The sequence below is a fragment of the Trachinotus anak genome, unplaced genomic scaffold (assembly GCF_046630095.1).
Source record: "Trachinotus anak isolate AG129_WGS33_773 ecotype Australia unplaced genomic scaffold, CSIRO_AGI_Tana_v1 ptg000011l, whole genome shotgun sequence".
NCBI lineage: Eukaryota > Metazoa > Chordata > Actinopteri > Carangiformes > Carangidae > Trachinotus > Trachinotus anak.
This window is the reverse complement of record NW_027273862.1, coordinates 27,865,593-27,885,826: the sequence shown is the minus strand read 5'-3', so window position 1 is coordinate 27,885,826 and position 20,234 is coordinate 27,865,593. Positions and strand designations below refer to the sequence as shown.

General features: G+C 40.8%; 1 protein-coding gene across 4 annotated transcripts in view; it reads left to right on the top strand.

The window, feature by feature from the left end:
* Positions 1 to 5,743: 5,743 nt before the first annotated feature.
* Positions 5,744 to 20,234, top strand: part of LOC139628139 (C-myc promoter-binding protein-like) — a 71,659-nt gene continuing 57,168 nt past the window's right edge. The window contains exons 1-2 of one of the 4 annotated variants that reach the window (XM_071489524.1): positions 5,746 to 6,051; positions 15,903 to 16,165. The gene's annotated coding sequence lies outside the window, so the exon portion shown is untranslated. Of the gene's footprint in view, positions 6,052 to 15,902; positions 16,166 to 20,234 lie in introns of all 4 variants that reach the window. The other 3 variants (XR_011692700.1, XM_071489523.1, XM_071489525.1) reach the window with 3 other exon arrangements.

Sequence of the window (20,234 nt, the reverse complement as noted above, 5' to 3'; positions counted from 1 at the left end):
TCATGTCATACTGTTTCCCCGTCCCTGAGGATGGACACCTGAAACCCTGCTGTGCCAGCGAGACCCTGCAGCCATCAGCATGTCTATGAGCAGAGGCCACAAGCTGTTAATCACCACTAAAACCATTAACTATGCTGTATTGTAGCAGCAGGCGGTTATCTCCCATCTGCTATGTGCAGGCCGGTTATCATCAGCAAGTTGAAGTTATAAAGCTATGGAGGAGCAGCCATGATGATTACTATCCCCAGGTGGATGGTTTTAAACTTAAAAACCAATGGAAAGTAATGGGGAATTACCTGTAATGTTAACTTTTTATCGTTAATGTTAATGCCTCAGTGAAACAGTTACCATCTGCTCAGAGGAAAGCTACTGGTGCATTCTGGGAAGCATGAGCGTTTTCTGAGATAGACAAAATTTGACAAGAGCAACTTTTGTTCCTGCAAAGTTACCAAAGATGAACTGCTGGTGTGTGTGTCCACTCCTGCTTCATAATCGGCCAGTGAGTACTGAGCATATCTCAGTGTTATCTCACACTAAAGCATTGCCTGCAGTTTACTGGGGGAAGTGTGTTTGACACCAGCAGACAGCAGGTGACAGCAGTGAGACATGACCAAGGGAGTGAAACTGGCTGATGTTGTACATGGTGACGGACTAAGATATATAACTGCCTGTATGTGGAATTTAGTTTTCAAATCATGTCATATTTTTAATTACTTGGAAGATAAGATTTGTTTATGCAGGATTTAAATCACAAAAATACCCACATTAAGAATTATTTTATTTTATTACTACAATGTGTAATATTAGATAATCACAGGATGAAAGCAAATTTTGATTTACGTTGCCTGGGGAACAAAAGGTTTTTATTTTGAATCTTAAACACTCAGAGGGTATAGAATAAGTTGCTTTAAGAGATAAAAGAAAACCACAGAGTTTGGTTTATGCTCACACTGTAAGGATTGAGTCATCTAATTTAAGACCTGTTAAAGCCACAATTTCTTAAATTAAAGGAAATCTGTAGAAATAAATTGTGAAATTATTATGAGTTATTCATCTTTAAAAACAGGCTTTCACTTTTGACATACTGAAGGTTATTTTAAATAAATGTGCCACATATTTTCATATTCTTTATACATTTTAACACATTTCAATAAGACATGTCTGGAGACATTAGAATAATCATTATTCTGCTTTAGCTGCCTGAAACTGCAGCAGGCTGCTTTGAAGTCACTAAGTTTATTCTGTCTGTGCAAAACAAAGCAAAGCAACTTCAAATGTGCATTTCAGCCAGTCAGAGTCCGAAGGGACGCATCAGATGCTGTGTAGGCAACCCACCTCCAAAAACAGCCTCCAACTAAACTTCACAAAAACATATTTTTGCCGGTTTAATTGCTGTACTTTTATCTATGCATTTACATCTTCTAAGAAACAGGAGATATATGTACATTTCCAGTATTAATGGGAGCTTTTTGCCAGTTTTGGTGCATCTAAGTTCTCAGACCAAAAGGGAAAATGGACGTTTTTATGAGTCTGCATGACTGTGTGGGATCACTTTGCCAGTTCTCCACTCCCACCAATACAGAACAAACCTCACACCTACTCACAGTCAAGTCGTTTCAACCAGTTTCATCATTTACTCTTCCCTCCAACACAGAGTTAAAGTAAAACTGGACTTGTTCACACTGAAATGAGTTGCTGGCAAACAACCTACAAGTGAGGTGTCACTTATAATCAACAAAATAATTCAGTGCCGATCAGGACTTGAACGGTTTAGGAGAATGTGTCGGCTTGTGCCATTCATTCATTCATTAGTTTTCAATTAACTCTTATTCATTTCAACACACACTCAGTGCTCTCTGCCTATAAACTGAGTCAAGTCTTACTGATGCACAAGCAGCAACATCAGGGCTGAAAAATTCCCTTCTTCAAAAGGTCACTTGAGTCTGGCTCCAAAAGAGAGACTCCCATGTTAAACAGCAGAAATAAACATTACACAGGCTGGTACAGAAATGCTTTTGGTCTCTATAGATAATTGTCCCCTTCATGGCTGTTTGGGAGATACATTTTTATATATATCACCCATTTAATTGACTAACAAAATGTGCTGTGAAAGTCTAGTATTATTTTATTTACATGTTAGCACAAATTAGCAGGTGTCATTGCCCGCGCTCATCATGCCTGCCTTGTTAGCTTAGCTCATTAATTAGCTAATAAGCCAGCAAATATGTTAGCCTTGGGTTAGCCTTTGAGCAACATGTCCAGCTGTGCTAATGATGCTAATGTGAGCGTACGCTTGACACGGTTATTAAACTGGCATGAACAGAAGTCTCGGCTCCACACACGTCGCATCTCTTCAATCATTTTTGGATTAGCTCGGCGTTAAGCCAAGTCAGGAACTGCCAAGATGGCGACAGCAGAGCAGCCCGCTCTGAGCTCCAAAATCACTCTTCAGAAACCCATGGGTGTCGTCCATCTTTCTGTCTGAGCTAAAGCCACACAGTGCTGGCTCCGTTTTTAAAATGAGAACTAAGTATTAACAAAGTACCTGGTACACGGCATTTTCAATATTTACATCAAGTATTCAACATCTCTGATTCAAAAGGTTATATCAGAAGTGTTGCCTGTATTGCAGCGGTTGTATTGAAGCACAGAGTTACAGCCTGCTCAGTCTCTTCTCAACATCTTTGAACACGTACATTATGGAGGCAGTTCATGTCCACAAACACAGCAGCCTGAAGGCGCTGAGCTCATCCTGTGGTTACTCTCCGGTTTGTATTGAAATTACATCTTGCATCTGAGTTGCTTATATGTCTGGACATTAAAATCTCTACATATCAGCATTTTTCATATTAACAATGAATCAAATGACCACATTTAGCTCCGATGAACCCGCTGTCCTCTGCCTGCCCGGCACCAAACAGCAGCACAGTTTGAGACTGTAGCTGGGGGAAAGCAGTGGAGCATTTAGCAGCTGAAGACCCTGATGTTTTTCTCAGGGGTTCATAAAGACCCCAGTAGAGTTAAACAGAGAGTGGATAGAGAGTACAAGGAGTACTACTACTTTTATGATGTTCAGTTCTGTTGACAATGTCATTGACGCATTGATTATATTTAGCACTGAGGTCATGGTTCGTGGTGGTGTTGTACTGGACTGCGTCATACTTATAAGTGTTTCTAATGTTCTGACCCCTGCCCCCCTTAATATACCGAAGTATACACCACCTTTGACTTCAATAATAAACATAAAATAGATTTTTTACATTTTCAACATTGTCAACAAAATTGAATAACTTGTACTTTGCAACAGATGTTATGGCAGGGCTGTAGATTATGTAGATGAGGCACCGTCTGTATGTATTTGACAGGAGCTCAGCTATAAAATCATCATGTTCATGCTCTCTCTGAGTAAAGTCTTAAACATGTAGGAGAAAACTGCTTCATTAATAGCTCCCTGATAACACCTCCACTATCATGATTATTGGAATTTCTGTTGCTGATGGTGATTTACGCTTTAATTTCCGCTCTGCTCCTCATCCCTGTTGGGTCCAATATTTCTTTACTATTTTGTCATTTTTATGTTTTTATTTCTAGCTTCAAGTGTGAAGATTTTACCAAGCCCCACGGGTTCTCAAATGGGATTTCATATTCTCGCTTTTCTTGTTTCCAGTGTTTTTTTTTTAATACTTAAAATTCAAATTAATTAATAAAATTTTAATTAATTAAAATTAGTTTGGTATATTGGAAAAAATAATGGGCACTGTTTTAATTTCTTCAAAATGTTGTATCAGTGTTTTCGTAGATTAAAAAGTCACGAGAAATAATGTCATTTCACAATACAAAGACAAAAATTAATTGTGCTGATTAAATTGAACTGAGCATTTCAAGTCTTCAACACTTACAGGTTCTTTGTTAAGATACAAGTTGTTTGTTATGATATTGCAACACTAGCCTTGTATCTTAAACATTCATCATGCAGAAACACAGGAACCAACAGGAAGAACTGCACAAGTGCATCTCCCACTGTGACACATCTTCAAAAGCCACAAAGCCCATTTTTTGAGTGGGAGCTTTTGGATGCAATCCGAAACCATACTTTTGCTTCCTGAAGAGATGAAATTGCAATTCACTCCTGCATTAAACATGTTTAATACATATTTACCCTTTTTCAGTCTGGATTTGCATAAGGCAATGTTAAATCATGGTGCAAAAGTGCAATGAGTACTTTTATTTTTGGTACATTTTTTGGCTAATACTTTTGTACTTACAAAGGGACTTGTAACAGAGAGTGTGTTCTTCCACCACTGGAAAACTGCTGTTTAGTCAAAAGTGTGTTCATCTTATTTATTATAATGGATGGATCAGGGAAAAATGTCTCCAGGGAACAGGCAAGTAAAAGGTCCCCCACCCCTCCAATCGAGGACAACCAGACTTAAAGTTTGTGTCTCTTTGTGGTCATTTTGTGTCTCTGTTGGTTGTTTTGCATCTCTTTGCAGTCACTCTGTGACTCTTCCTGGTCCTTTTCTGTCAATTTGCATCTCTTTTGTTTGGTGTCTGTCTTTGGTTTTGTGTCTCTTTGTGGTCATTTAGGATGTTTGCAGTCATTTAGTGTCTCTTTGTGGTTGTTTTCTGTCTCCCTTTGCTTGTTTTGAGTCTCTTTTGAGTTGTATAGTGTCTCTTTTTGGTCTCTTTGTGGTTATTTTGAGTCTCTTTGCAGTCATTTGATTTACTTCCCATCAAGTAATGTGAATGGTCACTGTCTGTTTGGCCCCTTGGCCTATGTCCACCTGGCCCGAACAGGAAAACAGTACTTGTTCATTTACAGCTGTATTATGCAATGACAGGGTTCACTTCGTTAAGTTGAAGAATTAAGCCAGTTTCATTTATAAGCTGTATAAAAAGTATATATATATATATATATATATATATACGTTTTAACCCTATAATGCCAAATGCATCAAATTTGATACAAGCATTTCTGAGACCTATTGCATCACCTCATGGTAAAAACTTCACTCAAAACCCCTTTGCAAAACAAAGCAAAGCAACTTCAAATGTGCATTTCAGCCAGTCAGAGTCCGGAGGGAGGCATCAGATGCTGTGTAGGCAACCCACCTCCAAAAACAGCCTCCAACTAAACTTCACAAAAACATATTTTTGCCGGTTTAATTGCTGTACTTTTATCTATGCATTTACATCTTCTAAAAAACAGGAGATATATGTACATTTCCAGTATTAATGGGAGCTTTTTGCCAGTTTTGGTGCATCTAAGTTCTCAGACCAAAAGGGAAAATGGACGTTTTTATGAGTCTGCATGACTGTGTGGGATCACTTTGCCAGTTCTCCACTCGTTGATGACATTTTCTTTGAAATTTTTAGTAATATTCTAACATGAACACTTAATCTGTTGAAGCAAGTTGTAATTGCATAATTTTTTGCATTTTAGTATGTAGTAAAAAAATTAGAAAAACCTATATGCAATTTTTTTTTTTTAATTTTGTGAAAGGGCCAAATAAAGGTTCCAGATTCAACAAATCAGAATTTTCTGTCCATTATTTCTGGGGTCAGGCATCACAGGGTTCAGTATATATATAAAGTAAAAAAATATAAAGGTAATAATTGCAAACAGTGACCACCAACAGGTAGATGCCATCGTGCTGGGAGAAGCTGGCTGTGGTGTAAAGCTGCTACCCATTGATGTGTGTGTGTGTGTGTGTGTGTGTAGAGAGAGAGAGAGAGAGAGAGAGAGAGAGAGAGAGAGAGAGAGAGACGGCGGATTCCCCATCACAACCAAGATGGCGGCGGAGCGGCAGCCGGCCCGGCTCGCTGACTGACAGAAGGAGCCTCGCTTGGTTGAGCAGCTAACGGTTAAACTCTGAGAGGGGACGTATCTGTTGAAACACACAGATACGAAAAAAAAACAAAACAAAACAAAAAAAAAAACAAACACCCTCACCGGTCACCTCACCTTCTCGGTGCTGTAATGAAACAGCTCCGGTAGAAGACACCGGTCGAAGTTGTGTGTGGGGACTAATTTCGACGTTCACAAACGGGGTAAGTACGAGATGATGAGCCGTTACCGTGAGCGACCGGCGGGGGTTTAGCGAACAGCTGCCCGCTGCTAACGACCGCTACAACAGGCTACAAATCCCTTCATGCTAGCGCTGGCGCCTCGCTTCTATTGTCAATGTGTTTACGTTTGTTTTGTGTTTTATATTGAATTAACTGTCGCTTAATGACTATTCTGCCCTCAAAGCTTTCAACCCGACGCCTCCAATGCTTTTTTTTTTTTTTTTTTAATTTCCCCCTCGGTTCATTTCTGAAGCTAAGTATGTGCCACAGGTTGTTGTTGTTTTTTTTTTTTAATCAACGTCAATTCGTGAGTGTGTTTACTCACCTGTCAGTCACAGCACATTAAACCTCAGGTCATCCGGTGGGATATGTCTGTTTTAACCACTAGCTTGGGGGCATTTAGAGCTAAAAATAACCCAAAACACTACCCTCTCCGTGCACATCCCTTTGCCTCGGGGTATTTTAGGTTGCTCGGTTTCTACTCGAGTTTAACCTTCATTTTTTGCAAAAGGTGCAAGGACAGACACTGCATATGAGAGGGCTGTCAGTGTTGACCGGCGTCTGGTGCACAGCTGCAATGATTAGTCGACAGAGAGAAAAATAATCTGCTATAAATTTTTTACAAAGTGGCTTAAAAATTGCTGTTTTCCTGCTTTTCTCTGTGTTATATCATATTCATGTGAAAAGCTTTGGGGTTTTGACTGCTGGTCAAACAAAACAACACATTTAAAGATGTCATCTTGGTCATTTTCTCTATTTTCTGACAGTTTTGCACAATAATGCAGTGTATGTCTGGGGAGCATGTTCTGTGTTAAAGCGTTAGGCAGTTAAACTAATCTGAGGATACTTTAAATAATTATGCCACGAACAGTTTTAATTTATCAGTAAACTTCATACAGTTTTCAGGCATTTTCCTGCACAGTTGTCAAGGCACTTGGCAGGTAGGTTGTTCCCAGCATCTTTGAGAACCTGCCACAGTTGTTCTGTGGATTTAGGCTGTCTCAGTGTCTTCTGTGTCTTCATGTGATCACAGTCTGACTCCATGATGTTGATATTAGTGCTCTGTGGGGGCCAGACCTGTTGCAGGACTCTCTGATAGTTCTTGGCTTGTTGACATGCAGCAGAATGAATTTGGGACCAGCGTGACGGTTCCTGGATGATATTGCATGAATAAGAACCTGAACATCTTAAGAGCCTAAAACTTTTGCCCACTGCTGTCTGTCTGTCTGAGGTAATTCTGCCAGGACAAGATGAGGAAAGTGAGCTAAAGTAGCCCCATCACAGCCGCCACCACTTCTCCTCGCTGACATAAGGGATCACACAGGAGCAGTGGTGACGGCTGCCGTCAGGGCTTAACATTCTGGAGGCTTACTTCCCTAAAAAATTCCTCTTGCATCGTTTTGTGGTGTCGCACGGGACAGGCAAGTCTGGTCAAATCATATGTGTGACAGAAATACTCTGAAGCCTGTCATTTGAAAACCTCAGCTCCACATACCAGAAAGGTAATCTACACTGTAACCCTATAAATCCTCTGCCTGCTCTGCTTTTTTTTTTCGCTTTTCATTCGAGTGTTTCTCCACATATCATGGAATTTGTCATAGCTCGATTTTGTTGTTGTGCAAATGATGGACGGGATGTTTGTGTTCTGTGTTATTACTGTGTCTGTTCATGTTCAGGGGGCAGAAGGGCGCCCTGTTGGTATGCCAGAGGGGGAAAAGAGACATATTTGAAACGAAGACGCCGTCGTCTTGCACATGTGAGCCAAATGGCATGGAGTGGTTGTATATGGTGCTTGGCTGGGCTGTGTAGTCCTGTGCAGGTCCAAGAAGAGCATTTACAGCAGTGAGTAAAAGATCAAAGCGACAGACAGCTAGACGGTGTCTGCTTAGCTGACTGAAGACTTCAGGTACACTCAGTAAGCCTGGCTCCTCTTATCCTGACCCCACCCTCGGGGTTAATGCCTGCTGTCCACCTACAACCGACACAGAATGCCTCCTCCCGTGGCAGTGATGGCTTTCATACCTGAGGCACGGGGTGCATCTTGCCTAATTCAGTGAACACAAACAAAGTGGGGGAAAATGAGATGCACCCGTGTCATGCTTAAAGGGAAGTTCGTGAACTTTGCTTCAGCATACACTTAAACTTGTTCTGTTTAACAGCTTGTGCTTAGTGCTGAAAGTGAGTCATTTTGCATTGAGGCAGTCGTGCGGATGTGATGACATTATCAAGTGTTTATTTTATTTTCCCTCTCTAGCAGCGATGCACAGGTTGATGAGGAGACTGGAGGCTACAGAGTGTTACACTACATCTCCTCATTTAAGCTGTTTTCTAAGGATGTTAGGCAACAAATTTTACACTGATGCTTAACTTCTCAAATTAGAAGGGTTACTAGCAATGCCCTAAATTTTCCCTTCATGCCATTCAACAGCAACTCATATTGCACAAGCACATAAACAACAGCACTCTTTCTATACTGTGCTTAATAGAAATTGAAATTAGAGATCCTAAGTATTGGGGCCGATCTGGGCGTATTTTAATTTTGATCACTGTACTCTGCTGTGTTGTACTGTTCACATCGGCCTGCTAGTGTTGCAGCTCCTCTAATTTCAGACAGCTGGGCTCAACAGTGCAGCATCCTGCTGCATAAGACAGGGAAAATTAGCATGTGACTCTGAGTTCAGACAAAGAGGTTGGAAAAACACAGATTCACTTAGCTCTGATGCTAATAGCCGTTAACAAAGCAGAAGTGGAAAACATTCAGTTTGCACTTTCTCATATTCAGCTGGTGCTGAGTGTCAGTTAAATTGACAAATGTCACCGGTGGGAGGTCATATCATAGCTGTTATGAATTAATGTTGATTCTGTGACAACTTGATGACTGGTCTTAATGTTGGTTTGTCACCACTTGTCAAAGATAGTTGGAGAGGTAAGATCCTTCACTCTGTAACACCAACGGACAACCATGAGTAAAATGAGTGTTAATATTAGCTGGACCATTATTTCACAATAAATTATTAATAATAACTAGTCGGCAATGAACATCAATAGAGGATACATGGTGAATGTTTATTGAAACTGTAAAACATATGTAACTAAAACATATAACTTGATGTTAGCTAGTTAAATCTACCTTTCTGTCTCTTCTTTATTTTTCTTTGCCTTCTTTCTCCCCCTCTCACCTTGGCCAGGTATCGCCACGACTCTCCACTTCCTGTATCTGTTCTTTAAAATTAAAAACGCCTTGCTGACTTGTATAATTGTAACTGCATGGCATTGCATGGGCCATGACCATAAATCATGGCAAAGTGGCCTTCTGGACCACTTTGGACCTGACTGTAAACACCGGAAACACTGTACCAAAGTCAGTTTTTTAGAGTTACTGCTACAGACACAGTTATGATTTTACTGAGGCGCAATAATAATAACAACACTTGTTGGAAGCTGAACTGATGTTTCATTGATAATAAAAGCAGGATTTTGTGTCAGCCTGAAGGTCACAGCACAACATGAATTTTATTTTAATGCAAAATGTAGCCAAAAGGAGACACCGTATCAGAAGAGAAAAGCTGCTATTGATTTGCACGCAGAACAACTGAGAACAGGATTACATGTTCCCAGGGAATACCATCCACAAACACTAATTAGCTGTAAGCTCAGAGTATTGTCTGCAGGGAGAAAGGCAGGATGTGTCTTCAGTTGGTGGGTGGCATCTGGTTTTAGACAAATGATGCAGCAGGCTGCAGTTTGTGTGAATTGCTTAAATTAAATTTGCTTCAGTTAGGGGCAGTGGAGTAATTTTGAGAATTGATTGAACCCTTGAAGAGCTGGAGTGGTGCTCAGACTGAAGGAATAGACTTTCAAGTCTAGTTGCAACTGTAGCTGCATTGGCACGATTGTTTCAGTTCCAGAAACACTGATGGCGAGTTACTTGAAAACTGTTATCAATTACTCATTACACATTACTTATTATCAAAGTAATAACATTTCAGAGCAACAAAAGCAATGTGTTACTAAGCTTTCATCTTTATTAAAGGAGCTGTTACACAACTTTAAACCCTCCACACCCACACACTGCATTGTTTGTGCTTACACATATAGATTTTTATGTTTTGAAATTGTTTTTATTGTCTTTTTTTTTGTGTGTGTGTGTTTTTTTTGTCCTGTCTTTGTACCTCAGGGAGTGCTGCCTGAATTTCGTTATATTGTTGTTTGACTCCAATATAATGACAACAAAGCTACTACTACTACTACTACTACTACTAAACAGAAAAAAGACACTGCAGTGTAATGAGCAGATAGCCCAACAGTTTGGAGGAATATACTGACGAACCAGCAGCTAGCTCAGCCTCGGGGACTACACGTGGCTCTCCAGACATCCTGACCTCAGAAACACTCTTACACAGCCTTACAAGAGGTGGCTCCTGGAGGTACACTTACCTGTAGCAAGAACACACAAAATTTAAATAGCACAACGTTGAAATTACCTGGAGTCACATTTTTCCTCTTTTGGTTGAGGCTATCGTTTATCCTGCACCTCAACCATATCTCAGACCAGTCTGCCCACTGAACACAGACCAAACTGATGTCGACCCTCAATGACTTGTTTTTGAAAAAAATGACATTACACTAACATTTTACAAAGTAATGTGCTATTGCCCAGCAGACAGTAATAAAGTACTGATTACTGAAGTACATAAGAAATTGGCAGATACAGCAGTGTGGGTATTCAAGTGTATAACTGAAACAAGTGTAATATACAAAAATACATAAAAAAATTGCTAAGCAGTTTATAGTAAAATTTAGCAATTTGTTACTTGTTACAATGTGGGAATCCCATTTGCCTTGTTTTTCTCTTCACCTGGAAAATGGAAGTCCAAAAAATTCAGATTCATGTGAAAAATATATGGTACCTCTTGGACACATATCCCTGATCAGAAAAGAAAAAGCAGTAAACCAGTAACTAATGCTTCTCATTTAAATGATAACAAAGCCTATAACAATTAGTCTTTAAGGAATATAGAGAGAACTGCATTCACATGCACCCAAGTAAACACATATTTTCTTTGCTTGTTTACATTAAAGCCTGAGTTTCTGCTCTGTTCCACTCTGAAGAAACGTGTAGTTCAGTTGATTTAGCAAAAACTTTATTGCCACAGTCAAGGCTCCACTGGTGAACTTGTAATTGTCTGATTCTGCTGCTGCTGCTGCTGCTGCTGCTGTTGTGTGGTCTACTGGGTTCACAAGGGTAAAAGGATTATTCCCTGCCAACTTCTTTCTTCTAATCAGTCATACAGAAATGGGGTCTTATCATTAACGAGACTAAAGACATCACTAAATAGAAACTGTCAGACTCCAAAGTTAACAAGCTGCAAATTAAAAGGGGTCACACTGGAAAACAAACGTGCCTGTTTTTATAAATCAGTTTGTCTTTCTTGACGGCAAAACACCAGCCTTAAGAAAGGTTTTGTGCCAACTAGGGAATTAAAAGATCAGGCTTGGAGAGTCGGCAGGTCGGTGAGATTGGGTTTCTTGGAGACATGGTATTAATTCCGACAGGGCTCTGCATTAGCACTTCCCTGTGCTAATACTGTACACAGAGCCAGCATGGTAACATCTTGTACAGGGTAGAAGCCTGGGAATTGTGATCCCAGAATTTACTGTATAAATTAAAAAGTCTGTAAATTACCACCAGGTGGAACATCAAGTGCAGACGAAAGATGTGATGCTCGAACAAAACGTCCAAGATAAATGGTCCTGTACCAGAGATCTACTGAAACAACTGGACCAAATTCTGCATTGGCACCACTGAAGCATCTATCCATTCAATCACTGTGTCCGACCTCTAGCTCATTGCAGATATATTAGTATTGATTAAGTCCACTCCCTAAAAGTCAGTGAATCAAGTCGTCAGTTGATAAGACCCTGAATCAACTCACATTTTGTCATGATTGTACACATAACAATGCAGGGGCAACAGGTTGTAAACATGTCTGACAATGACCTAACCACATTAACAATAAAAAAAAAACACAGTTATTGAGAGCCACTGTTGGAGTTGATACATCGGATTGAAGTTCATTGAAGACACCCACCGCCGCTCCCTGATTGGTTCTTATTGGTCCGTCGCAAAGCGTTACTGACCTTGTTGTCTTTGGTAGCAGCTGTTGTGCAGTTAAATTCTTCATGCCACGACTGCCTTTGCTGTTCCTTGTTCGGGTTTTTCTGCAGCTAACCAACTGCAGAGCAGACAATCTACTTCCTGTTCACACCAGCACATGCATGACCAGTGTATGTGAATGGTCATGTGATATGTTTTCAGTTGCCATAGTATAGACAGAGACTGTTTCTGATACAGAGCTAAAATGCTCATCTGGAAGGAGTTTTTTTTTTCGTTTTCTTTTTTTTTCTGACTTTTTAAACCTTTATTTATAGGTACAGTGAGAGAGAGACGGGAAAGCTGGGGAGAGGGGGGGGGGGGTGACATGCAGTAAAGGGCCTTGGGTTGGACTTGAACCCCAGGCCACTGCAGTTAGGACTGAGCCAGGTGAGCCACTGAGGCGCCCCCAGAGTTCGTTTTCATTATTTATTATATTAATTAATTATATTTATTAAAAAAAGCGAAACAAATTTAAGGGAACCTTATAAAAAATAATGGTTTATGGGTCGTGTAAAGAAAATTCCTAGCAGCCGATATACAAATATCAATATCAGTGGAGCTATACTCCTGATTCGCTGAAAGGACTGTGAATGGATGTACTGTCTTTATCAGGCTGACGAACTGAAGAAATTCAATGGTCAAGAGTAGTTTCCAAGAGGATTATACAGGAAGTGCTGTTTTTATTAAATGACTCATACATTTTTCTCTCCCCACCCACCATAACTTTACTTATTTGCCTGTAATGAAACTGGAAAGTGCACAGTGAACCTTTTAGGTTTTTAATCATACGTGGCTGACAAATTTACAACATGTAGACATTAGGAGAGTTGTGTGATTTCAGCGGGTGATTATGGAGAGCAGAAGTCCAACAACATTTCAGGGAAATTCACTGCTCCATTAGCTTCTGTGACTCAGTACAGTCACAATGCACTAAAGACTATGGGAAATGTTGTTCATTAAAGGCTGCTATAAAGGAAATATTAATTAACCATAGTAATTAACCATATACCATACTGTTGAGAAAGGTTATGTCCCAGGATTATAGTTTTAGTTATTTGCTTACATGTGATTTTGAATAAGTTTTCTGTCGTCTTGAAAGGAATCTGGATGTTCTGTTTTCACTTTGGCTGTTGAGATTTCTTTCATTGTGTACTGATGCATGTGGAGTTGGTGTGAATTGATAGAAACACGAGTGTATCTGTTCTGTGACACAGACAAGTAATAGATATGTTAAATGCTAGCGATACATCAAAAAGTCCTTGCGGTAATGATTGCCCTTTAGTCTACTCTGAGTCTCATTCTTGGCCTTTAAGTGTTTTGTTTTATTTTTTTTAGATGTAATCAGATAGTGATGTTAATGGGATCTGTTGCCGGCAGGAAAAGTCACTGCTGTGTTTCATGCTGTTGCATCTCCATCCATCACGGTTTGTGCTTAATTATCCATAACAAACACATCAGAGTCTCATACTAAGAAGTAAAGATTGCCTTAAACTTGAGTTGTATTTCAAACATCTTTTGAAATTAAGGTCAAGGTTGTGTACAGAGTTTTTAACGTATTTTGTATGCTAGTCAATGCTTTCATACTGAAGCACATTAAAGCACCATCAGCATATTCATGCTTAGTATAGGTTAGTCCCAGCAGGGCGCAAATTGCTAACCCTGACATTGTTGTTTCCTTTTTTTACCCACTGATCCTCCTCTGCATCGTGATCTGTTACATTAGTGACACTGCTTATGTAAAGGCAAGTAGTGAGTGGTAATGGATAAAACCTGAGTGCCTGACCCTGAGCATCCTCCTCCTGCTTTGACAATTGCCTAACAAGCCTAGGAGATTTAATTTGAAGTCAAGGAGAGTTCCTCTGTAGGTAAAATGATGAAATGCCATAGCTGCAGCTAAATCTTTGCTATCCTCACTGCATAAAGCAGCAGCTGCTTTCTCATTCTTTAATTCTGATGCTTGCTTGAAAGTGTTTTTGTTGTGCATTTCACAAAGCTGAGACACTTCAGAGGGTTTCTGTTTCTAATAAGACAGAAAGTCCCTTCTCGTTGGTTATTCACGAGGCGAGGGTGGAAATTATGGGAGAAAAATAAAAAATAACGAGAGAAACAATAGAATTTATAGCCTCTGTGGTGTAAGATAGTTGCTTCCCAAAGGCATTTACTTGACTTAATACAGCTATAAATGTAGTCAGTGTCAACACCCAGTGAGACGTTGTTGATAATTCCTACTGTCTTGAATTTCTTAAGTAAAACCTTCATCTCACAGCATCAGTTCTCACATATCTTTTAAGGAATAATACACCACAACATGGCTTAAATTATTTGAGCTGCTGCAAATATTCCACAAAAAGGTTCTTGAAAGCTGGTAACTGTAAAGCCCCTTTTCCACTGTTCAAAATACCTGTCAAGACCCAACTAACACCACTAACATATGGTTACATCTGGCAATGGAAAAAGACACAATCGGTATTCACACGCAGGTTTTTATCAGCTCCTGCTCCGATTGGCAGTGATGTAAACACAACACCCGGGTGAAAGCGTTAATTTACATCCCTTTTCTGTGCTGTGACAGAGCACTAACACTGTAAACAGACCCGTTACCTGCCCAGCCTGGTGCTGCTACGCCACAACACTGCGGCTACAAGGTGTGCAGGGATGAAAGAGTTGCCCCGAATAAGTTTCAAAAACACACAATCACAGCCCAAATCAGCTCACACAGAGCTTACAGGAGCTCCAGCCCGGGGATGAGACGGAACTGATCCGTTTTACCAGTTTGCATGGCAGCTAACAGCTCACTCTTACTCCCCCTGCGACTGTGTGTGTGCGCTCTGTAACTGGCATTGCTCCCTGCAGTTGTGTGTGTCTCCTCTTTGAACAGAAAGACAAACTTGGATGGCAGTGTAAAAGGAGTCAGATGCCTTTTTTAGCAGGTTTACCCACGTTTAAAAATGCTAATTTTGGTGTAAAAAGGGTATCAGTCTTCAAGCAGTGGGTGAAAAACGGTAAATATTTAAGACTGATTGGCTCAGAGGGGGAACGCATCTTCTGTATGTTTATTGTTAGCTTGTTAGAAAATTAAACACCACCTAAATAAGATGAGGCTGACTTCATTAGTGTCAGACTGTGAAAAAAAAGCACTGCTGTTTAAGGATGAGCACACACACTCACAACACACACACACACAATCAAGCTGACAGCTACAAATAGTCACAAAATCTAATTAAAACATAAACTATCTGTTGACAAAGGTTAATGGATCCTAACTATCTCGTTTGCATAATATCTCCTAGGTTCACACACACACACAGACACACACACACACACACACACAGTTATTAAAGAGCATATGCAGAGCTAGTTGTTTTGTAATTAAATTGACAGTGATACCAGGAAGAACATTGTTATCTGCCAAACAGGCTGGTGGTAGATGCATTTCCTGCAGTACCAACAGTAAAAGTTGAGCTGGTGAAGTCTAAAGCTTGTTCCTCTGTGGATGTTTGCTGTAGCCTCCTTTTATGTCTTGTCTTCTTTTGATTGTTGTTTTGGGAACTGAGAGTTTATAAGATGCAGCTCTGTCAGGACTAGAAGTACATCCACGTTCATTACTTTTCATTTGGTTGATTAGGTTAAATAAAAAGTCATGTGTTGAGATTACAGTTTTACTTCTCTCTCACAGAGGTCATCTTTCCTCCACGATGTGACATGACCTGATGCTGTGAAAAGGCACAAGAGCCAAACGCCCACCCCTCTGGGCTAACTAGAAGCAGATGCTTGGCCAGTGAGGCTTCCTACTGGCTTGTGTTTATGTTCTTGAGCACATTCCTTTTCACCTCCTCCACGTGTCTGCCCTGCTGTGGCTGTCTCTGTGCTGGATGTCTGTACAGCTGGACCTGAGAGCAGGGACTTGGCTGGTGGAGCCTTAAAACGAGAGTCCCTCTGGTGAGTTTCATTGGCCCCGGTTCTCGTGAACTTGAGACAGCTGGAAATCGTTCCGCTGTCACGTTGGCTTAAACAAAAACCTTGTGGAAGCCACTGAAGGCCTGTTGGGTCTGGACATCTTATCAAACTCCTCCCTGAACTCCTGCTGTGGTTATAAGTCAGCGAGTTTGGGCTGGGAAGCTTTGTCTACGGCTCTGGCACCAGGGGCTTGATGTGGCTGAGTTTAAAGTTTCTGGGCCTGTGGTGCTTTTCCACCAAGTGTGTTTCTCTTGTTTCTCTGGCTCCCACACTGCTCTCTATCCTGTGTGATTACTGTAGAGAATCACCCGGAACCCAGATAATCTCTGCATTCAGCTGAGTCACAGCATAAAGCACCTTTAAGGCAAGTTAACTCCATCATTTGAGGTACTCTGCAGTCAAATGCCGATTTCACTCTTTACATAGACAAATACTCTGCAAAATCTTGCGGAAAACCATGTCTTAAGGGATTTGTAATAAATGACCCCATGTCATAAATGGTTTAGAAACGCATAAATAAATTCTATGGTGCTTCAGGACCATGGTGAAGGGCCCCGGTTACCTTTAAAAAGGCTTCAGGCCTGAACACATCCTCTCTTAAAAACTCACAGCTTTTTATGCTGGGAGGAATCAGTTGTGACTTGACTCTCTGGGCGTTTACCTCAAGACCAAGTCAAGCTTTCTTTTCCAGGTCAGTCTGCCAGGGGAGAAGTAGGGCAGCCAGCAAATTAAGATACTTGGATTAGACCACTTAAGCTGCGATGCAGATTTTTTTATTCTTACGTGGTCAGGTTCAGTGTCACGGAGTCACAGCTCTGCCTCTTTTGAATGCAGGTCCTGAGAGAGAATCCAGTGATGCTCTGTGCATAAAAGTCCATGGACTAAATCCACAATAGATGGGTGTTACACACTCCTCTGCCTTCTCAGCACTTTGATGCACCTAAATTCCAGGCTTTTTGTTCAATGTAATCTGTAAGGTAAGGGTAAGATTGTTTTGTATTCCAGGTTTCATCATGTAAATGCAGAATATTCTGGATCAGTTTTTGTTGCATAACCCATAAAACCTCCCAATCACCTTTACGAGAAGCTTTGCTGATGACTCAGTGAAAGCAGGGACTGTGAAATCCAGAATCTATTTTTCATCCAGTCACCTGCGTCTCTGTCGTGAACTCAGCAATATTGATTTCTTTTATTCTTGAAATATAGGGCAGGCAGAGAGAGCGGGTTGAAGACAAGAGGCGGTTTGATTGCAGTGGGAGTCCAGGATTGTCCCACATATACTGTGTGTGTATATATATATATATATATATATATATATATGTAATCCTTATGTAATGTGTGCCACAGTGCTGCTGCTTTGGTTTGCATTGTATTTTTAGCAGGCTGACAACATGGCAAGGATGAATGTCATTCTTTGGCTCGTCATGTGGCTCTGTAGTCAGTGTTAACGGGAGGTGACACTGCTGAGCTCTCCACCGTTTTGCATGGGGCAGCAATAAATTAGGTCATCAGCTTTTTTTTTTTTTTTAGTTTTGTGAGGAATTTACTGCACTTACTGTATATTCCCTGAAATGATACCCAGATCTGTTTTTTGTCAGTCGAGTCTCATGCAAAATCCCTCTGGGTCAATAAAGCAGCAGTCATTTGCAAGTAACAAGATAGCTGCTGCACTGGGCGACACCCTGCCTGAATCCACCCTTCATTTCATTACACATTGCATGATGTTATAGCTAGTTTGTTTTATATTGTCAGCATGGGCTGTGGATGTTTTATAATGAGGAGCAGTCAGTCAAGTCAGTTTTTATTTAGCACCAAATCACAACAGAAGTTATCTCATGGCACTTGTCAAATAGAGCAGGTCCAGACCGTACGCTTTATAGCATCGGTTACAGAGACCCAACAGTTCTGACACTGAGGAAGCACTTGGCGGCAGTGGCTTTTAAGAGGCAGGAACCTCGAACAGAACCGGACTTAAAACCTCACATGCTGAATACATTAGTCTCTGCCTTTCATTATGTCTGTAAAACACAAGAATGTGACCCCAGCACCTTGTGCTTATACACACACACATACACACACACACACACACACACACACACACACACACACACACACACAACTTCATAGACGTTTTACCTCGTCTTCAGGCTGTCCATCAGCCTTTCAGCTTCTCCAGACTCATGCTCACATGCAGGCTTTTTATGGGTTGTTGTGAGCAGACGTGAAGGTGTAATAGGAATGTGTGTGTTTGTTCCACCACCACAAGCTTCTCGGACTTATCATTTTCTATTTCACTTATGGTGTTGTTTTCCCTGCGCCTCAGCTGTTCTATCGCTCCATCATAAGCAGATGATGAAAGCTTGAATCATGGGTGTTGTAGTAAAAATATGTGATGATGAGTTTAAATCAGAAGATGTGAAGCATAACTGTTTAAACCAGCTGAGGTTCCTCTGGCATCAGTGCTGCAGGGGACCTGTTTTCATTTTGAGATGAGAGACAAGTCTCTTTTGTATTTTGTGTATTTTTATTGCGCTCAATTCCCAAGTAAAGACGTCTGAAAGAGAAGTGAACATGTGTCCCACATCCGGTCTCCTGGGTGTTACACCAATGTGTTGTAATGCAAGTGTCCCAGGGACCTTTATGAGCCTGCTCTGCGTGTTGGACAGGAAGCTGAACGCAGACTGTGGTCTTGGAGTCGGGATGCTTTGCAGATGTGTGGCCCTTAGAGCTCTTGTGGTCACTCTTAGTCTGACCAGTTATTTCCCAGCAGATAACCACAGTACCAAGGTAGATTTAAAACACCGGGTTAGCTCTGAAAGTCTTGTTGCCAGATGAGGAATGGATGGACAAGAGGCCTGGGTCCCATTCACTCCCTCTGCCTTATCAGAGCTGACCAGACATCACTTGGCACAGAAAATAGACTCAGTGTGCTGTGACTGTCTTCTCATCAGTTTCTCACAGTGAGGAAGTGATGAGGTGAGATGCATTTGTAATCCGAGTGTAAGCGCCAGAACACAGTGAACCAGCATTTTCTCACCATCTGTCAATAGCTGGACGTGACAGCCAAAGAAAGAAACACAAATCGCTCTTTGTTTGGATATAAGCTTGGCTCATTGACCCTACAAAGATTGTTTCATTATACTAATAAACACCCAGCTTTAGTAGGATTTGTGTAAACAAACCATTTCCTTTACCAAATATTGGGTTTGAAACAGCTAATGATGAATAAAACCTCTCATTAGAATAAAGAAACTGAAGAAAAGACAGAAACAAATGGGATTCTGGTCCTTTTGCTGCTGACTTCAGCCTGGACGAGTCTCATCTACATGATTTGATATTTAAGATAACTTTGCTGTTTTTATTTTTGTGCTTTTTGAGAGTCAGTTATAAAGCAACATGTGTCACAAAGAAAGTTTGACACGAAATGGTTTGAACACTGCAGCTGATCAAACACAGACCAGAAACGCAGACATGCAGAGGATATCCACTGGTTGAGGTCAAATATTCTGTCACTTAAATCTCTTCTTGACTTTTACTGGTCTCTGATGGTGAGGTGGATAAAAGGAGGTACTAACAGTGGTTTATGTAGCTGTGGGGGCAGCTGGAATCTTGCTCAAATAACATCACACATACTGGAGTTGGCAGCTTTTTTACCTTTCCTCCAAGCCAGCACATTTAGACTAGCTAACACACCCTGCTAATTAAACCTCTCTTCCCACACCCTCTTACTACATATGGTTGGAATCACAGAGTTTGTCCAGTTGAATTATTCAGAATTACACTGGGCTCTGAAAACTCTTGGATTCCAAAATCTGGTTGCAATGAGTGAGAAATTGTCACTGACACCAACTAGGGAATGTTTTTAAAGAAAGAAAATAGCTTTCAGATCCTCTGTTTGCCATCTACGCAAAACTCTGTTTTTATATGAAAGCCTGAAGACGTGTTTGAAATGGGTTCTGTTTCTTACACCCAGTCTGTGCACTTGCTGTGCAGGTACACGTTTCTCACACCTCCTGATTTCAGCTGTCACGAACCCAGTGTGTTCTTGTGT